The sequence below is a fragment of the Mus pahari genome, chromosome 19 (assembly GCF_900095145.1).
Source record: "Mus pahari chromosome 19, PAHARI_EIJ_v1.1, whole genome shotgun sequence".
Taxonomy (NCBI): Eukaryota; Metazoa; Chordata; class Mammalia; order Rodentia; family Muridae; genus Mus; species Mus pahari.
This window is the reverse complement of record NC_034608.1, coordinates 54210560-54216954: the sequence shown is the minus strand read 5'-3', so window position 1 is coordinate 54216954 and position 6395 is coordinate 54210560.

Here is a 6395-nt window from a genome sequence, read left to right as displayed (position 1 = left end):
GCCTTATTTTCCATTGACCAAAGTTTATACAGAAAGTTCTGACCTATGCCTGTATGTTTTAGCACACCTTCTTTTCTAGCATTTTAAGATTTTCCATTTTTACATTAAGACCTTTGATCTATTTGGAGGGTGAAGCAGAGCCGTTGCAATCATGAAATCACTGGAGCTGCAGCTGTCTGCACAGGTTCTGCACAGACCGATCGAATCAACACTCAGGCATATAACAGTGAAGGGGCTCGGGGGCAGTAAGCTAACTGCTTCACTATTTTGCACTGACAGATTCTGGTAGCGAGAGAAACACCAATTTCAGTTGTATATCCACTGATGAATGAGCCTACCAGGTTATAATGGGTCATTCCAACCCAGCATTCACACAGGTGTCCCTTATAAAACTGAGTGTGCCAGAGAGTAAAACCAAAATCATGAATATTTAAGAGACTGGTAATGAAGATAGGGATGCCAGGAGGTAGAAGGATGTGGTAAAGAGAGTAACCAGAATGTCTGTGTGTATGTGTGAACATGCATGCATGTGTGCATGTATGTGTCTTTGTGTGTGTGCATGTATGTGAGTACACATAAGTGTGTGCAAAATTGTTAAACAAAAAGTGTTAACCTATGAAAATATCTAACATAAAAATCTATATAACCAAGCAATGCTATATCTACATAAATACCCAGGAAACTAATAATATACACCCACAGAATCTTGTCTAAAATTGTGCAGAGGACACTGTTTGTAACAGTAGAGAACCAATGAATGAATAAGAATATATGGGCACACCTGAACAGAGAAACAAAGGCATAAGCAAGTGATTCTTGAAAATAAATTAAGTGAAGATATCAGTCATAAAAAGCTAATATTCTAGCAGATGTTAAAACTAAGTATCAACGTTTAGATGAAAAACTCACATTCTGAATGAACTGAATATTAGATACAGCAGAAATTGATGTCACAGTTCTGGAGGCTAGAAGTCCCTAGGCAAGACAAGGAGCTTCGGTTTCTTTTGAGAGTTCATTTCCTACATGATATAAAATGCTTCTTTACCTGGGACTCAGGAACATAATTCTGCACCTGACCATGTTTCCAGTTTTTTCTTTCAAAGATTTATTTATTATTATATCTAAGTAGAAGAGGGTTTCAGACCTCATTATGGGTGGCTGTGAGCCACCATGTGGCTGCTGAGATTTGAACTCAGGACCTTCGGAAGATCAGTCAGCGCTCTTTTCTGCTGAGCCATCTCCCCAGCCCATGTTTCTAGTTTTGACTTTCCATGTTATACATGTTTCGTTCAGGAATTCATTATTGTTGCCCCTGTGTTTCGTTCCTTTTAAATCTCTCTCTCTCTCTCTCTCTCTCTCTCTCTCTCTCTCTCTCTCTCTCTCTCTCTCTGTGTGTGTGTGTGTGTGTGTGTGTATGTGTGTGTGTGTGTGTGTGTGTGTAGCATTATACAGACTAAACAGGTTATATTTAAGAATATTTATAATACATGAACATATAGCATACAACAACAATTAATAAAAAGGGGCCGTAGATTTTAAAGAGATCGAGGAGGGGTATATAGACCTTGGAAGAAGAAAGGGAAGGGGGATTGACGTGATTGTATTGTGATCTCAAAAATAAAAGAAATAGGTTTTAAAATTCTCTGTAGTTTTAAAATTTATAGTCAACTGTATGATAAAAACATTCTTGCTTAATGATCAATATTACCATTTAGAAAATGAAAAAAGATCCCTCAGTAGCTATAACTTACTATGGTTTTAAGGATCAGTAAATAAATCTTCAAGTAGAATAAGTGAGAACTTCTAGTGATTTTTAAATCAAGTCAAGCCAGATAGTCTGCTGTACTCCAGTATCAGTGTTCTTGCGACCCTGAGACATGCTAACACTGCACTGCAGTTTCTGTCTCTAGCTTATCCAGATGTATGATGTCAAGTTTCGCGTGGCAGCTAGGAAGGATAGGTGCTAAATTACCATAATGACTTATACCTAGAAATGAACTTTAAATGCCTTAAATGAGCAACTTCTCTCTCTAGCTAAATAAGCTGCAAGGACATTACTAAATGAAATGTAAAAAATATTTTTTTTCTGTAATCAAAGACTTTTCTAAGTTACACAATATCCCCAAATAATAAAAATGATGTCAAATATTGAATCAAACCAATGCACAAGTTGGATGTTATATAAGGCAAGAATTACTCGGAGCAAATATTAGTTTGATTAATTATAATATTCTTAAACTAAATTTATGGAGTAGAAGTTCTGGTTTTGAGATTTGAATTCAAGCAGTTCATTTTCATATAAATATTTTGAGTGACAAGAACTTTTATACTAGATAAGGAAAGTTGACAAAGTATAGCCAGAAAAAGAGTTCAGTTTGGGTTTGATTGATTGTTTGCTTGTTTGTTTGCAAATTAAAACAAAAATGGTTTAAGATCTTCAAGTTGCTTCTAGATAATGAGTGTTCTTCCTGTTGGTTTTGCCACAAAGCAAAGCCCAATATTCCATGAAGAAAACAGCAATCAATAAACACTAACTCTTATTTTTATTACCAGTTACACACATATTTGACCACGAACTTCGCTTTAGAAATAGTATTTATACTTAAAATTATTGACTAGTATAGAACGTTTAGAATCAACTGAAAAATGAAATTCATACAAAAGCTGTAGGAGAGAAAAACCTTTTGCGTCCTTGATTCGTTCTTAATGCAGGTGTTTTTGCTGCCCTCTGGCGGCTAGGAACGACAGCAGCACCATCACTAAGAGAAAAACAAGTGTAAAAATTGCTTCTATCATAACCTTTGAAAACATTTATCAAGCAGGCTTAAGTGACAATCAGAGGAGCTGTTAGAAATAAGTAATTACATCTGTAAATTTGATTATAAGAAACTGCACAGCTCTGCCAGATAAAATGAAGACTAAATTTTATGCACTTAAAATTATTCATCTGGGAGATTTTCAAATAAGAATCAAGAGATTTTTCATAAAACTATGTAACTTTTTTCTATTATTTAAGGCTTCCCTAGCTGAGTTTTGTAGAAGCACTAGAATTAGATCAGTGCCTTAACTGGCTGTTTGCTTATGCTTCAGGCTAAAGCTAGGGTCCGCTTATGGGGGTTTCTATGACAACATTAATTTATAGTATCATTATCATCTTTGTTATGGTGTACAATCCAACACGAGAGTAATCCGCAATGTTCCTCTAATACTTGGACTTAATTGTATTTTCCAGCAAACAGGGCATTTTACAGTATGTCAAATCCATCACCTTCAGTTATTTTAAACAAAAACTTAACGAGAAAGCCCCGAATACTCTGGAGTTCAGACTTGTGAACTGATTTTAAATCACTGAAAGTGGCTTTAGGCTAATATTAAAGCTGGGTAATAGGACAAACCTAATTTATTATTTGAAATATTTTCTCACTTAAGATGGATCTCTCATGTCATTTCTGATCATATCTTTTTGCTCTGCTGAATACTATGATTGCTTTAATGGATTAAGTTGAATGTTACGTTTCAGTTGAGCTAGGATTACATTTCTATTTTCTTTTTTTCCCCGTCAAGTCCAGTGTGTGTTGCTCACCCAGTCTTCCGGTGGAACCTGCTGTAGAAGGATCACCTACAGACCTACAAAAGGCCACATGGTTTTGAAAATCCCTCCTCTGCCTCTCCCAGCTGCTATCAAGTGCTAATAACTCCTCCGCTAATGGTTGTGGTTGGATTAACTTCTACCCATGTTCCTTCCTCTATGCAGGATTTTATCTGGCTAGAACCAATGCAAATCTAGTGCATACTGCCAAAATCACTGTAGGTGGGGATATTTTAATTGTTATAGCTTACATAAATAAGTGCCAAAAATTAGGGAATATCGCTAAATTACCTATTTTAATGCACCTCTAAGTTCTTCTTGGTGCATATAGAAAGCATCTGGTCTTTTCTTAAGGACAGTTTTCTGTATTGAAGGCGGCAGACTTCATCATCGATGGCCCAAATCTCTCATATTCTAGACTGGCAACCTCCTCCTTATATTTCTCTTCTTGAAACTTAAACTATTGCTACTATAATATCCATTGAAGTATATAATCATAAACCTGATAGGATTTGTGTACCTTTATACATTCATAAGAGAGAAAATGACGAACAGAAATGAACACATAGATGTTTTAAATTTATAAGATTAACTTCTTGTTGTCTACTAAGTAGAACACTGTAACTCACATATGTTATCGTGCTGGACAGTATTTTGTTTGTTTGTTTTTAAACCATTAGTCTGCTGCACTGAACCTTATAAAGGTTCAAGTATTCCATTTTGTTTTCTCAACTGAAATTCCTGAGAAAGTCAGTTTCATGTTGAAATCTCAACATCCTTCACAATGTGTTAGATAGCACCTAAAGTTTGTTAGTATCTTGTGTTTCTCATCATTTTCTTTTCCTACTTTTTAATTCATGAACACCATGTGCTTTAGAACCTGATCAACGATAGATGAATTAATTGAATGTTTCTTATGTATCTATAATTCAATACAGTATTTCACTTCTTTTAAATTATTGTAACATTTAGCTTATGTGTTAGGAGCCACAAACACATACACAACCATATATATATATATAAACATGCATATATAAACATATATAGAAAACATAAACATATATATGTGTGTGTATATCTATAAACACACATATGTATGGTGTGTACATGTTATATGTATGGGATTTTTAATCTGTATAATATGTTAGCAATTCATTCTTTTTCACGTCTGGCTCCTTTTGAATCTGGGCTTGTCTGAGACACTCATCAGTAAGCAGTAGATCGCAGTAGACACTACAGTGCATCATCCTGTGCTAAATAATACAACAAAGAAAGGCACTGCTTTCCCTTTGCTCACCGGGACATTCAAGCTGGCTCCATGATTCTCAAATGGAAAGACCTATGTAGAACGGCCATTCTGGGAAGACACCCAGTCAACTGGAAAAGAAACATGAGGGGGCTTTGGCTGGAAGGCTGGGATACGAAAAGTACCTCATTTTACATCCTGTTTATCCAAACTGCTTTAGGGAATAGGCTGGCTTAGTTATAGAAAGGGTTACCTTTATCTAGTGTGCAAGGTTGGAAAATATAAAACTGTCCTGCTCAAGATTTACATCTATGTAATTAATAAGAGATCAACACACTTTCAACATGTCATACTTGTAGAACTGAGCTCATTATAGATCCCAAAAATCAGCCTGTCACAGAACACTTCCAGCCTCCAGGGGAAAACCCAAGGAAGAGTAGAAACAAAAGACCAATTTCAAGCTGGCACTGCATACTGTACTTTGTGTAATGGTAAACTTGTAACTAGAAAAACTTAGCAACTACAGGAAGAAATTTTTGTTTGTTTGTGCTCTCTGGCATGCATTATTAATTTGGTAATTTGTACGTCTGTGCTTACTAACTCACCCAATAAAGAATCTTTAGGGGACATGGAAGCATTTTTTTTTTAATGTGAATCAGAAGAGATTAAAAAGAAGTGTCAAAACCATCTCACCTTCTGGTACCTGTCCAATAGGCGGCAGTTAAAGCTACGGGCAGAGAGACATAGGTTTCATTTTAGCCTTAATAAGGCCGGGCGTGGTGGCGCACGCCTTTCATCCCAGCACTTGGGAGGCAGAGACAGGCAGATTTCTGAGTTCGAGGCCAGCCTGGTCTACAAAGGGAGTTCCAGGACAGCCAGGGCTATACAGAGAAACCCTATCTTGGAAAGAAAAAAAAAAGAGTAGAATAGGGGAATATATAATGCTTTTGTCCAAAATTAAAAAAGCAGGTGTGTGTGAATGTGTTTTTGTGTGTTTTGTGTGTGTGATCAAATGAGGTCAAAGGATAAACTATAAAAAGAATAACAAATTGTCACTACCCTATAGAAAAGACACAATCTAGGTATTCCTTTGAATACTTTACTCAAGTTTTATTTTAAGTGGTGTTAATTACAGCATTTGAAGGGGAGGAGCTAATTCCACACAAAATGGAAGATTCTATAATGTACCCATTAAACTGCTTTAAAAAAAAAAAAAGTGTGGCTGAAGAAGAGTTAGTTTAGATCCCTAGTGCTGTCATGGTGTGACCACAATCACCTGCCCAGATTCAAAAGAAGCCAGACATGAAAAAGAATGAATGGCTAACATATTATACAGATAAAAAATACCGTACATACCATATGTACACAGAGCTGGGGAACCCAGAAGCTATTTCATACTCTGATACAGTAGCCAAAAAAGAAATTAAGATGGAGGAGGAGAAAGAAGGGAGGGAAGAAGAGATGAAGAGAGGGAGGGAGGGAGAGAGGGAGTGAGGAAGGGAAGGGAGGGAGAGGGGGAAGGAGGGAGGGAATGAGGGAGAGAGGGAGGGAGGGAGGGAG